General features: G+C 34.3%; 1 protein-coding gene and 1 non-coding gene across 2 annotated transcripts in view; both read right to left on the reverse strand.

Annotated features, from left to right (window-relative positions):
- Window positions 1–15,167, reverse strand: part of NYAP2 (neuronal tyrosine-phosphorylated phosphoinositide-3-kinase adaptor 2) — a 282,724-nt gene that overhangs the window by 123,171 nt on the left and 144,386 nt on the right.
- Window positions 6,150–6,256, reverse strand: LOC126003035 (U6 spliceosomal RNA). Its single transcript, XR_007493579.1, has one exon. It is a non-coding gene; the product is annotated as a U6 spliceosomal RNA (small nuclear RNA).

A 15,167-nucleotide genomic window follows, 5' to 3' on the forward strand; every position in this document is an offset into this window, starting at 1 on the left:
ATGGAGATAACAGCAGAGAACTTCCCCACCCTCCAGAAAGAATTTTCTCTACAAATCCAAGAGGCAAAAAGTGTGTCAAACAAAATAGATCATACCAAAACAATACCAAGACATTTAGTAATCCAAATGGCCAAAAAAAACAAAAAAACAAAAAAACAGAGAAATTGACTATATCAAGTGGTAAGGGAGGAAAAAAAAAACCCTCAAGTATTAAAGAAATCTTCCATTTAAACAATCCAGGCAAGAAAGGAGTAAAATAACATAAAACTACTAAATGAAAGAAACTGTCAACCTACAGTCCACTACCCAATGAAACTCTCATTTACATGGGAAGGAGGGTTAAAAATATTCTCACACAAAAAAGAACTCGCAATATTTGTACTATCCAGAACAACCAAAGAGCAATTACTCAAACCAAACCCCCAGTTGTAACAACAATAATCCTATACAATATAATGGCACAATAGCTCTTTCTGTCAATGGTTTCCTTAAATGTCAATGGATTAAACTCTTCCATCAAGAAAATACAGCTGTTTGGATTGAGTAGGTGTCCAATGAACTGCTCTTTATAGATGTCTATAATAATGTTCTAATGATTTATCCATAGAAACTGGTGCAAAAATAACAAAAAAGAAAGAAAAACATGGAAGTATAATTCAAGCACTCAACAAGCAAAGCACTCAAAGTATCATGAAGAATCCAATCCAGAAAGGAAAATTGAGCTCTAATTTAATAATTTTTGTCCTTGATCTAAGGAGAACGTAAGTGTGGCAACTATATATTCACATTTTAGGGGCTGGTAGCATCTGATTATCTCCCAACCTCCAACTCCATTTTAAAAGAATCTAGACTACATATCAACATTGTTGAACTCCTACCCAACTAATTGTAAATATTTACCATTAAATAATTTAATTATTTAAAGGGCAGATAAAGTTTACTTTGTCTTCACAAAAAAAAAACAAAAACAAAACAATAAAAAACATTGTACTTAAGTTGTCCCTACCTAAGGATTTTGAAGGCTTAATTTAGGTAATGAAAATCTAGTTTACATATGATGGTTTCAGGGCAATGAAACATTTGGTCAATTAAATAAAGTATTTTGTCTTTGCAGACAAGATAGCTAGAAAGAAAATTGAAGTACATACAAATTTCTTCAAAAGAAGCTAGGCTGTGACTGAAAAGATAACTCAAGGGAGTGAGCATATACTGGAATCCCAGTTCAATTCCCAGTACTACATAATACCAAGCAATGAGCCAAGATAAGCTTCTAAGCAACACTGGGGTTGTGGTCCCAAAATTATCTATATAATTTATCCAGGCATAAATATATACTTTACCTTCCCACTTTGTTTCCATTCTCCATTCCCTCTTTGTATTAATTGTTTCATATCAATAAATCTATCTACCTCTTAGTTTGACATAGAATTAATAAACTGTCTTGACCAGTAAAATGCCAGAAATAATACACTGAATTACAGACTTTAATTAACAACTCTACTACATATATCTTGAAATCAAATTTGACATGTAAAAGCTCTTTGTTCTACTAATATATTACACAAATCTAGTCACATGAAATATACAAATTAAAAAGAAGAAAATAAACTCTAGGCATTTGAATGATATACAATATTTCCAACCTATTTATTCCAGGTGTCAACATTCCACAACCTCAAATATTGCCACAGAAAACAGAAGAACTTTCCATAGAACCCTAGTCAATTCAAAACCTAAAAAATACTACATCATTGATGATATAAGCCATAAAATTTTTGGTTACTTTATTATTACAGAGTACAATATAACTGAGAAATCCAAAACTAATTTCCTGTTTCTGTGACTATCTTGAATAAAATTCTTTTGATTTTATTGGATCAGAGAACAAAATACTCCTTTAGGAGACAGAAAGCAGCTTCCAAAAAGAAGTAAGATTGTCGTCTGAGTATAATAAAATTACCACAGGATGACTCAAAGAAGAAGTTCAAAATTATTGCATACTTCTTTTTCTTTAATTATTTTATTTAAACAAATTTATTACATACATGATTGTGTTTGGGTTTCAGTCATGTAAAGAACATCACCCATCACCAGTGCAACATTCCCATCACCAAGGTCCCAAATCTCCCTCCTCCCCACCCAATCCCCGCCTGTACTCTAGACAGGCTTTCCGTTTCCCTCGTACATTCTCATTATTAGGATAGTTCGAAACATAGTTATTTCTCTAACTAAATTCATCCCTGTTTGTGGTGAGCTTCATGAGGTGAGCTGGAACTTCCAGCTCTTTTCTCTTTTGTGTCTGAAAGTTATTATTGCAAGAATGTCTTTCATTTTTCTTAAAACCCATAGATGAGTGAGACCATTCTGCGTCTTTCTCTCTCTCTGACTTATTTTACTCAGCATAATAGATTCCATGTACATCCATGTATAGGAAAATTTCATGACTTCCTCTCTCCTGACAGCTGCATAATATTCCATTGTGTATATGTACCACAGTTTCTTTAGCCATTCATCTGTTGAAGGGTATCTTGGCTGTTTCCAGAGTCTGGCTATGGTAAATAGTGCTGCAATGAATATAGGTGTGAGGAAGGGATTTTTGTATTGTATTTTTGTGTTCCTAGGGTATATTCCTAGGAGTGGTATAGCTGGGTTGTATGGGAGCTCGATTTCCAGTTTTGGGAGGAATCTCCATATCGCTTTCCATAAAGGTTGAACTAGATAGCATTCCCACCAGCAGTGATAAGAGTTCCTTTCTCTCCACATCCCCGCCAACAGTGTTTGTTCTCATTCTTTGTGATGTGTGCTAATCTCTGGGGTGTGAGGTGATACCTCATAGTTGTTTTGACTTGCATCTCCCTGATGATTTGTGATGTGGAGCACTTTTCATGTGTCTTTTGGCCATTTGTATTTCTTCTTTGTCAAAGTGTCTGTCCATTTCTTCTCCCCATTTTTTGATGGGATTAAATGTTATTGCATACTTCTCATCAAAAAACCCAACAGTAACAATTGAATTAAGAGTTGAAGGTATTGTCGTAGTCAAAGTAATAAGAATTAAAGATAAACTTTTCACTCTCAGGGCATAAAAATACCCATTATTTTGCTCAGAGCAAAATGAGAAGGACTCCCCACAATTAGAAAGTTGGAGTCCTCTTATATGACTGAAACCCAACCACAATCATGTTTGTAACCAAGGTGTTTAAATAAAATATTATTTTTTAAAAAGCTGCATGTTCAAAAAGTAAAATAAAAAAAGAAAGTTGGTGTTCTGATCGTTTGCTGTAGGTTGTTGTTGATGAACCTAGCCAAGCAATTGGGCACAAGTTATCATGTTTATGATTTTTAATTCCAAGTCCAGTAGACCAAGAAACACTGAACGTGACCCTCCTAAGCACCACTTAAAAAGTTAATCTTTCTGCTATGAGATAACACAGACAGATATCTGAATTAGGAACTTGGGAGAGGACTTCTACTTGGAATCTAATCTGCATCTAGAGGTCTGAAAAATAAAAGTTTGGGATATTGAAGTTGCCCCATCTGTAGTTTTCTGTTATAGGAGTTAGAAGGCTGAAAACTAACACACTCTCCACCTATTTCTCTAGAGTTTTGGTGACGATGATATCTTTGTTACTCTGGATCTCTAATGTGATGAGTTTTTCCAGGCTTATTAATGCAAGGCCCATCTTGTACTCAAGCAATGTACCATATTGAAAACATTCCGTGTACATCTGTCCAAGCAGGCAGGCTGAATTCCCAAGAAGAGACACATTAGTGTTAACAACGTTTAGAAAACATTTCCAGTTCAAAATTTCTATCCCAGGACAGAATCTTATTTTTCAATCACTCTTCTGCTATGCTAGGGTAGGACTCCCGCTTGGCACAATCCATTTATATTGAAGCAAAAGGGTGGTTTATTGTGGCATTATCCTGGCAACCCCATGGTCATCATTCAGATGCACCAACTTTCCATTGAAGTCTAGAATGAGTAGAATCAGAAGCTGGAGGCAATTTGTCCATCAAGGTAAAGACCTGTTCTTCCTGGATAACCCAATACAAAAAAGGAAAGTAGGAAAAATATGATCCATAGCAGGCACATATGCTCTGAGTCACCAAAAGACAATCACTTTTTCTTTAAGCCCATTTTCTAACATACAAAATAATCCTTATAAATCATATAAAGCATAATCCTTATAAATTATTTTTTTTAATTTTTTTATTTTTTGGTTTTTGGGTCACACCCGTCAGTGCTCAGGGGTTACTCCTGGCTGTCTGCTCAGAAATAGCTCCTGGCAGGCACGGGGGACCATATGGGACACCGGGATTTGAACCAACCACCTTTGGTCCTGGATCTGCTGCTTGCAAGGCAAACACCGCTGTCCTATCTCTCCGGGCCCATAATCCTTATAAATTATTTTAAACAGAAATCCTTGAGATAGTTTCTATAGTCTCCACCATGTCTGATCACCCTGGTCTCTCTTTAGCTAGAATCCCATTAAGTTAATTTTCAGTTATAACTGTCAGTAAGAAACTCCAAATCCCTAACCTATGGTCTTAGTAATTTCAGAGATACTGTCTCCAATTGCTGTCTTCTCTCCACTCTAAATTCCCACTTACCTAAGTCTATTCTGAATTTAAAAAAGAGTAATACAATATCTCTCCTATTATTTATTAATATGAGATAATAATTACTAATGATAAGAGAAAACTCTCTTTTCTCTTATTAAAATCATCCTAATAAAATAAGGCTTTGCTACTTTTTCTCCTGGCTGGCTATGCCCTCAGAAATCGCTCCTGACTTGGGCAATCATATGGGACACTGGGGATCGAACCATGGTCCATCCTGGGTCAGCCACGTGCAAGGCAATGCCCTACTGTTGCACTATAGCTCTGGCCTCTGCCTTTTCCTTTTAGACTGAATTTTATTTAACATCTATGAATTCTACATGAATTAAAGAGTAGTTTTCTATGTTTATTCAATAAGCATTTGTATATGATATTTCTCTCTCTCTCTCTCTCTCTCTCTCTCTCTCTCTCTCTCTCTCTCTCTCTCTCTCTCTCTTTTGGTTTGGGTCATACTCCGTGAATCTCAGGGGTTACTCCTGGCTATGTGCTCAGAAATCGCTCTTGGCTTGGGGGATCATATGGGATGCGGGGGGATCAAACCACTGTCCTTCCTAGGCTAGCACAGGCGAGGCAGACACATCTTACCCCCTACGCACTGCTCTGGCCCCTATAATATTTCTCTTAAAGCTGCTGAATGTCTTTGTTTTATTCTTCCCCATGGACTGTCATTTAAATTTTTATCTTAGGCTCCATATTTTGACCTGTGCAAATACCAAGATCTCTAGCTACAGAGGCATGATTTTACCATCCACGATCGAGCAGATGGTTTCCAGACACCACCAAAGGACCAAGGGGAGACTAAAAGAGCATGTATGGAGCCTGTAGTTATTCCCATGACAGTATTCTTCACGGGTGTAGAAACCCTGTATCTCTTAGGCCAAGGGAATTCCCTAATTTCCCTAATATTTACTATGCCAATGTAGAAAAAAAAACTAGGGAGAAGCACAAATTAATTTTTTATGGTTTTGTTATTGTTTGATGCTTGTCCCTCATCCCCCGTGGGTTTTCTTTTCTTTCTTTTTCTTTTTCTTTCTTTCTTTCTTTCTTTCTTTCTTTCTTTCTTTCTTTCTTTCTTTCTTTCTTCTTTCTTTCTTTCTTTCTTTCTTTCTTTCTTTCTTCTTTCTTTCTTTTTTCTTTCTTTCTTTCTTTCTTTCTTCTTTCTCTCTCTCTCTCTCTCTCTCTCTCTCTCTCTCTCCCTCTCTCCCTCCCTCCCTCCTCCCTCCCTCCCTCCCTCCCTCCCTCCCTCCCTCTTTCTTTCTTTCTTTTCTTTCTCTTTCTTTCTTTCTTTCTTTCTTTCTTCTTTCTTTCTTTCTTTCTTTCTTTCTTTCTTTCTTTCTTTCTTTCTTTCTTTCTTCTTTCTTCTTTCTTTCTTTCTTTCTTTCTTTCTTTTTCTTTCTTTCTAGTGTGTGCTTTGTTTTGCTTTTATTTCAGGACTGTGGTTGTTGTGTGGTTGGTGTCTTTATTGCTGTGGTGCTTTTTGAATTTTTTGTTTGATTTTTTTTTTGCCAAAATTCTTAATTTATTCATTTAAATATATGGAACGCTTCACAAATTTGCGTGTCATCCTTGTGCAGGGGCCATGCTAATCTTCTCTGTATCGTTCCAATTTTAGTATATATGCTGCCGAAGCGAGCATTTGTTTGATTTTTTAAATTTTTTTAGTGTTTTATGTTTTACTTCCTTTTTCCCTTCTCTTAAATTGATATTTATAGCCTCTAGAAGGACTCCTTCCATTTTTTAAATTATAAACTTTTATTTTGACCATATTGGCTTACATATCTTTCATAGTAATATTTTAGGTACATATTAACATAGAATCAGGGGAATTCCCATCACCAAATTCCCCCCCACCCCTGTTCCCACCCTGCATCCCATATCCCCCCTCCCCCCGCCACCCTCCAGGCTGCTAGAACAAGTGGTACCCTCTGTATCTAGCTTACTACTTAGTGATCATGTTTGGTTCTGGTATTCTCCCTTACTTCCCCCTCTATTTGAGAGGTGGAACTAGATAGTTCAAGTTATGTGGCTTTGTTTGAAGAAAAGAAAAACAATAAAATGGGGTAAAAATCAAAAAAAAGCCAAAAATGGGCAGAGTCCTTCTAGGGGCTATCAACCTCAGTTTGAGAGAGGAAAGGAAACAAGGAATTGAAACACCACAACAATACAAAAAGAAGCATCAAATAAGATATCCAGTGAGCACTGCAGCAATAAAGACAAGCGCTGCATAGTAGCCAAGGTCATGAATTATAAACATGGCAGAATGCAAAAAGGAAAAATAAAATAAAATAATTAATTAATTAAAAAATGGAGACACCAACTCACCAACTTCAATATCCACATTGAGACAAAGAAGTAAAATAAATAAATAAATAAATAAATAAATAAATAAATAAATAAATAAATAATAAATTAAAAAGATTCTTCTGTGCTTTTTTTTTCCTGCATAGGCATAGTACATAATGAGGACATTAGAGAGGGAATTCCCTTGGCCTAAGTGAAGGAGCAGAAGCCTTCCATACTCCTTTAATTTTTTGCTTGCTTGATTTTTGCCCCATTTTCTTTTTTTTTCTTTCCTTCAATCAGAACCACATAATTTGAACCACCTTGTTCTGCCTCAGAAATTGAGGGGGATATAATGGAGAGTACCAAGACCAGACAATTGTATGAACATTAAGTAAAAATAAAAATGATCAGACTTAAACACCAAATCCAAAGCCAACAACAACAGAATCGACACCCAATCTACTACATGCTGGACACAGAGGGGACCACTTATACTAGCAACCCCGGGGCAAAGGAGAGGGATATGGGATGCATGCTGGGAACAGGGGTGGAGGGACGACAACAATGGTGGTGGGAATGCCCTGATTCAATGTCACTATGTACCTAAAAAATTACTGTGAAAGATTTGTAATCTGCTTGGTCAAAATAAATATAAAAAATAAAAAAATTTCTATCTTCAATTTTAATTTTAAGTGAAAGGCTGATAGATCAGACAACTTAAGGAAAGTATTAATATAAAAATGGTCTCAGTGGAGAAATATTCAACATTACCCACATGTAAACCTTAAGATAAGTTGAGTTGAAATAATCTTTTCATAGTTCCCTCACACACACACAAAAAAAAGAGCAAGTAGGTACATGAACAATCACAGTATAGGAATTTTGCAAGTTAAAGTTTGCCATATATAACACACTTGGAGTATAATGATTTTTGTAAGTTGAATGTTAGAACATAAATTTGGGGGTTATAACAATTATGTACTGAAATAAATTCAACTATCAATATAAAACTTAATATAGCAGGCATAGTCAAACAAAGTCACAGAGATGGGAAAGTGGAAACAAATGCACCCTGAAAATACCTTATATCTCTTATTCTCTTTGTGTATGAAAGAGAATCTTTTTTGGGATTCCACAGTAATAACAAAGTACTACATTTTTTTGATTCTCACTTTTATTATAGCATATCAAAACCTCTGACCAAACTAAACTGCTTCTGTTCCCTACATTCTAAGATTCATTTGTGTTCAAATTATTGCTTCGATGTTTTTGCTGTTTTTCTACTACCTTATGTAAAAAGAAAAACCAACAACAACAAAACACTATTTCCAGTTCTGAGGTCATGTCACTTCTTCCTCTACTTTCTTTTCTTTTAGTTTTTGGTTTGTTTGTTTTTCATTTGTGCTTCACTGATTTATTTCTTGTGAAAGAAAATTATTGATGCCAAAAAATAAAGTCAATAATTTTTCTCATTCATATTTTCTTCCTTCTTCCCTCCATTTTAAAATCCATTTAATAAAAGTGCATTATTTTAGTGTTTTTATGATTAGTTTACATAAAAGGAAAGTTTTATCGAGAATAGAAACTTTAATAAATCTATGTGTCTGTGTTACTATGCACTTGGCTTTCTCAATCAAGAGCTTTCTGGATGCCTTTGTCTATGCCTGTTAAGTACATCTAGCCCAGGGATGTAAATAATATATGACATCGGAAGGAAAAAGCAGAAAATAGACACGCTCCAAATTTAAACACAGATCAAAAATTTAATATTCACATAATTAAAACTCACAAAGATGAAATAAAGGAACATAAATGAAAACTTAAAATGAATATATTTAAAATTAACGACTAATTGAAACCCTGATTATAATTCTCTTATCCCTTTCCCACATATTTTTAATTCATCAGATTTACAAGCTCACAGTAACAATCACAGCATCTCTACCCGCAGGAAAAAGAAGTTACCAAATAAGGTAATTTCCTGAGTCTAGAGGGAAAATACATGACAACAAAGAAGTAGTCATGGGAAAGGGATGATGCTGAGCACCTAATGGAAGTTCAGTTGATTTCTTTTTAACCCAGGAGGATATTATGTTGAGCAAAAGTAAGTTGGGAGAACTATCTGATTAAGACTTGGAACATTTTCCCCTGTTCCGCAGGCAGTCAAGTCTGTAGAAACTGAATCCCTGCAGTTCCACAGATGAATGCTACTGGGTATTATCCTTTACAAATCTGCTCTAGTTGAGATACCAAGATAAACGTGTTTGTGATCTTTTAAAGTATCTGAGATCACAAAAGAAACAGCATGGGAAACAAGATTCATAAAACATTTGGTTTAACTCTGAAGATGGGTATGCTAGCACCTTTAAAAAGAGATAAGTCTAGTCATATTTGTAAGTACAGGAGCAAGGGTAGATGGCCTGTAATGATAATAACCATATATCAAATATATTGTTCATGTCAGACAATGTGCTTGTTATTGGGTGATAATTTAATTTCCAAAATATTACCATGAGGTGGTTATTATTAAAATACCATTATATATTTTAATATCAAAATATATTTTATTCTGGACCTCTTTCAGATCTGATTCAAATTACAGTTGTCAAAGCAATACAATAAAAAGGGAAACTGCAACAACAACAACAACAACAAAAATGTGCCTAGAAAGGATAAAAGAGTCATTGGGGAAAAATCATTGTGATGTGGAAACAAAATACATCATAAGTGTAATTAACATGGTCCAGGACAGCATAGTGCCATTTTATAGGCACTTTAATTTTAAATTATATGCTGAAGTGGCTGAAATTGGCTTAGTATTTAGGTGATCTGACTCAAGGTAATATGTAAAGAATCAAATATTCATAAATAATAGAGCAGATTTATTTCACAAATATACAATTAAAGATATTTTAATCATTAAAATTAAAAAAACCTTAGGGCCAGAGCGATAGCACAGCAATAGGGCATTTGCCTTGCACTCGGCCAACCAGGACAGACCTGGGTTCAACTCCCAGCATTCCATATGGTCCCCCACGCCTGTCAGGAGTGATTTCTGAGCACAGATCCAGGCAGGAGTAATTTCTGAGTGCTGCCAGGTGTGGACCCCCCAAAAAATAAAATAAAATAATAAAAAGACCTACAAATATTCTTCTATGTGTTAAATTAGACTGAATTCCATTGCCAATTTAGTGGCTTTATAACACTGGGAAAGTGAAAAAAAAATCTAACATGTTTGAACTTTGTCATATTTAACTGTTAGAAAGCCATTTTGATATTTATTCTCAGGAAGTGATAAGAAATTTAAAAGAACTATATAGGTCAAATATGGTTTCAAGTGGTGGATCACAGACTCTACATAAGCAAAGCCATTTGTTTGATCAACTGTAGCACACAGGCAATCACCACCAGACATGGCCTTACCTCATAAAAGATACTATGCCTGCAGTATTTAATATATTGCCTAGTCATATAGAGGCCTTTAAAAGCACACTCAATATTATTATTAATTATAAGTTTCATAAAAATATCCTCAATGTTGAAAATGTTATAATAAGAACACATGCTTTTATACATAGTTCACATTTATTTAGCACAAGCTATAAAAATGAATGGTGCCAACATCAGAGATACTACCAATTCTGGGAAATTGTAAAAATAAATCGTTGCTTAAATAAATATAGATTTTGTGTTCATTTAACTGTGAGATCAATATTTCAACTTCCTTCTGCATTACAGTTTTATCCTAGGTAGCCACATAAATGAAAGTGAATTTATTTTTAAAGATATAATCTTTTCTCTGAAATGATATAGACTTTGGAATTTTGGACATATACCATTCAGTGTTGATAGCCTTCATTTATTAACAGTTTGAATAAATATTAAATTAAATTTTAAATGCAATTAAAATCAAGGGAATAATGTAGCATATGAATCAGAGTTTATGTGTGTATTGCCATAAAACCAACATCTTTATTTGTGTTTTTATTGAAATTATCATAAATAAAAAGAACATTGGAGAGAACTCTATTAACATAAATGTAGGGAACAATGTGACCAGATTTTAAGAAAAAAATGTTTCCAAAATATGAACTGCTTCAGTTATAATAAGCACTGAAGTTTTATGCTACTTCCATATAATGGAGTTTTCTTATATTTATTCACTTTGTTCTGTATATTATAAGCATTATATAATCCCTTTATAATCTCCCCTACTGCATTCGGAGAGTATGGCTGAAAACAAAGATGGATTTTTTTTTGTTTGTACACAATTTAATTTAGTTGTGATGAGGCATTGCTATCAGACTTTTAAATTCCCTTAACCTTTCTGCAAATTCAGATGATGTAAAAATATCCCAATTAATCCAAGCCAGAATTCATTGAGCATGAGAAAAGGATACTGTTCTTTTTTGTGAGACCAGTGGTACGCAGGGCTTATTCCTTGCTTTGTGCTCAGGGATTACTCCTGGTGGTTCCTGGGATAAAACAGGCATTGGTAACAAGCAAGGTAAGGGTTTTCCCTTTTGTACTATTTCTCTGGTCTGACAGTGGTCTTTCTTTACTTTGCTTTTTATGAAATCATTGAATATATAGTACAAAGGGTAACAGCATGGGACAGTGAGGAAGTATAAGGTTTGCCTTATAACTGAAGCATCATGTCAGCTTTGCCCCTTTTGTTTCTATGATTAGATGGTTCTTTTGCATACAGACAGGGTTGGGAATAGATGAGTTAAAAAACTACATTCAGAAAAGGGCAACCATCCTTACCTTGAATAAAACCATTGACTATTTATGATTCTAGCCTCTTATTTCTCTAATAATTATGATAACTGCCAAGATAATTATTGGACTTTAATTTTAGAGTTAGCTTTTTCCCTAATTGCATGAATTTTGTATCTGAAATGTGGACCATTATGTTTATCAAGTTAGTATCATTATCAGATGATCAACTTCACACTATTTCAATGAAATATTCTCCCTCTGACTCAGTCCTTCACATTCATTTGGAACCTTAATCTGAAATTTAAAATTCAACTCAAAGATGTTTTAAGAGTCAATGGAAATATTCTTAAACTTAATCTCAAAACATATTTAACCTCATATCATAATTTGCATGTATACCTCACACTCTACACATGTGCTTATATATTTTCACATTTGTATGTACATTTATATGCATGCATATATGTAACATATGCTATTATCTTTTTCTTCACTCTTCTAAATCATTACAAACACTTTGTTTATAAAGACAATGATGAGAATAAAAAAATACTTTCATGACATAATACCTTTCTCTAGCTACAGCTTACAAGGCTTGCCTTGGTAGCTTCCTATATCCAAATATTTCTATTTCACACGATAAGCAGACTCCTCAAGACTCTCCCACAAAAAACTACCATACTTATAATGCCCTTCCTAACGCATTTTCTACCCTTCTTACTTAAACTTGAGGTCTTGATTTTACTTTACCTCTTCCCTGGAAATTCAACTAAGAAAGAGAATTTCACTTTGTTTAATTTCACTTTGTTTAATTTCACTTCTTCATTTGAAATTTAATTAAAAACTTGAATTTCAGAAAAGCTCTTCTTTTACATACTTTTGTTTTATAGGTGGACATTTACCTCTGGACAGGCAAGTCATATCTGGTCTCACCTCTGAAATTCCATTTTTCAGATAAGTTCTTATTTTAGAGGACAACTAAAAGTTTTTCAAAGTTACGAAGATAAATAAGTGAGCTTTCATATTGCTCATGCATTCGACATAAACTTCATTTATTTTAAATGACCTTGGTTTATTTCAGTTCAGAAATATTTGCAATAAAATAGATAAGTGAAGACTTTGTCTCATCATTAGATCTGTGATTCACATAGAAAGGTTTAATCATACTAGAAGACATTTAAAAAACTTGTCATAACTTAAATCAGAGAATAAAAGATGCATTTTAAGTTTGCACAAGCTAAGCTGAGCAAGTGCTTAGCAGGGCTCAAATAAGTACAATTCTCACAGAGACTAAACAATGACAAAGAAGCATGGTGCTAGAAATGTACTGTTAGGAATATTCAACCTGAGAGGAAGTTAATCTTAACAGGAACAAGGTTTGAGGTGATGTCCTGGGTGGCTCAGCAGGTACAAACTATACAGAACAAGCACACACAGTAATTGGGAACAGGGCGACCTCTTCCATCCATTTTTTCCATTCTGAATGTTCTCAAGCAAATTTGTTCCTCTAAAGCTTTGCAAATAGCACAAAGACTAAAACAGGGGAGACAATCTGTTCTCAAGTCATAGGGAAGTTGATGTTACCTTGGAGATAGGGATTCTTTGCAATCAAATCCAAGTTCTAAAAACCTCTGACAATCACCCTGAAGTATACAGCACTTGCAGAGAATGAATACTTTCCAATGGGGTATACTGCTAAACTGCCAGAAACAATCACAGAAAATCCTGAGTCACAGAGATAATTGAGACATTGGGCCCATATGGTAAATGACCTTAGAATGATCAGTTAACCACATGTTTGGGGTTTCTTGATTTTTTTCTGTGTGTTTCTTTGAACAGATTCAAATGGGAGCAATTGTTTTCCTCATTTATGTATCATTTATCATACACCCACACAAAGCAATAGCAGCAACTCTTCTTTCCCCCAGTGAATTTACCATTTAAAGGGGAAACAAAACACATATAATTTCCAACTATTTACCAGCAAGTGAGGCTTACAGCTGCCAAAACAAATAGGAAAAACACCAGTAATCCAAAATTCAGCTCTCACTTCCTCCTGTACCACCTGGGCCTTCTAGATTGCTAGGGAGAGTTAAATTTTCTCAATCCTTTAATGAAGAATTAGAGGTAGAGGTTCTCAAATGCGTGGAGATCAAATTTGAATTTGGATTCACTTGCTTCTTTTCTGGCATGTTTATCACTATGAATTTGGTGAAAAATTGCTCAAAACACAGAGCTCAATTGAAGAAAGGAAACAAGAAAGCAAAAGGAGGCATGTCCACTATTTCGGGGTACAATCCATTGGGTGAGCAGATAATTTAACTTTTAATTTTTAAATAATTTAAGGCATGCCATGATATGACTTTGTAAATTATAATTGCACATGTCTATTCAATTTACTTAAATATAAATACTGTTTACTTAAAGAAATGCTGACTTTTACATTTAATTAATCTAAGTGAACTGTTATTGTGTCCCAGCTAATATCATCTTCTTTATCCAATAAACTGATTTCTCCCTTACTCCTCTGCTTCTTCATTGGAATGTCCTCACCATATAGTCTGTTCAGTAGATAACGACAATAGCTCAAACTTGAGAGTACTGTAGAATATACTTGCTGTATATACAAGGCAGTGTGTTAACCTTCATCCTGCTTCCCAACTTCTTTTCTTTTACTCTTTCTTATACCATTCTCCTCTTCTCACCTCTGACTCTGCTCTTTAATCTCATAGCACTATAACAAATTACTATCAAATTATATATTTATGATACTTCTCCACACAGGGATATTAATCCAAGTTGAAATAACTTGTCAGGCATGGCTCTCTCTGTGAGCTTATAATACAGAATCTCAATAAGTAGTTGCTCAATAACAACTTAAAGAATTGGTAATCTAAATTGTCACCAAATATATACTCCCAGAAAAACTTACTTGCCTCTCTGCCATTTCTGACTTTAAGAATAAAACCATTCATAGCTGTTGGGCTCAAGTATGTGGACTGTTTTTAAAATATAGTTAGAATGGGAAAGAGAAGAGATAAAACAAATGATAACACTAACATATAAATCAATCACTTTCCTGCATCTTTCTCCAGAAAAAAACCTCAAAATATTTTTGCTGAGCCAAGTTGCCTGTACATATCAAATTCTGAACAAATCCCTAATATTTTTAGAGTTCCAACATGCTCCAGGGATTTTCTGCTCCAATTAAACAATTATATTCTCAAAACTGTGTTCAATAATTGAGATGCAAATATATATTTTATTGGTAGAGAAAATATCACTCAGTTACTCATTTGATGATCAAATGTTTCTATGATTATGAGTTTTTGAAAGAAACCATGATGTTTTGTTGGGCAATTAGTATCATGCTTCAGATGCTCTGAGAATCACATTTATTTTACTTGGAACATTTCATTCTCAGGTATGGATTTAAGGGAAAGAGATGTCAAGCCTAAAAAGATATGTATAAGGCTCAATATAATGGTGTTATTTCTCTTCAAGTAATAAAAAACAACTCAAATACTTCACTATAGTATATA

The sequence above is a fragment of the Suncus etruscus genome, chromosome 2 (genome assembly GCF_024139225.1).
Source record: "Suncus etruscus isolate mSunEtr1 chromosome 2, mSunEtr1.pri.cur, whole genome shotgun sequence".
Taxonomy (NCBI): domain Eukaryota; kingdom Metazoa; phylum Chordata; class Mammalia; order Eulipotyphla; family Soricidae; genus Suncus; species Suncus etruscus.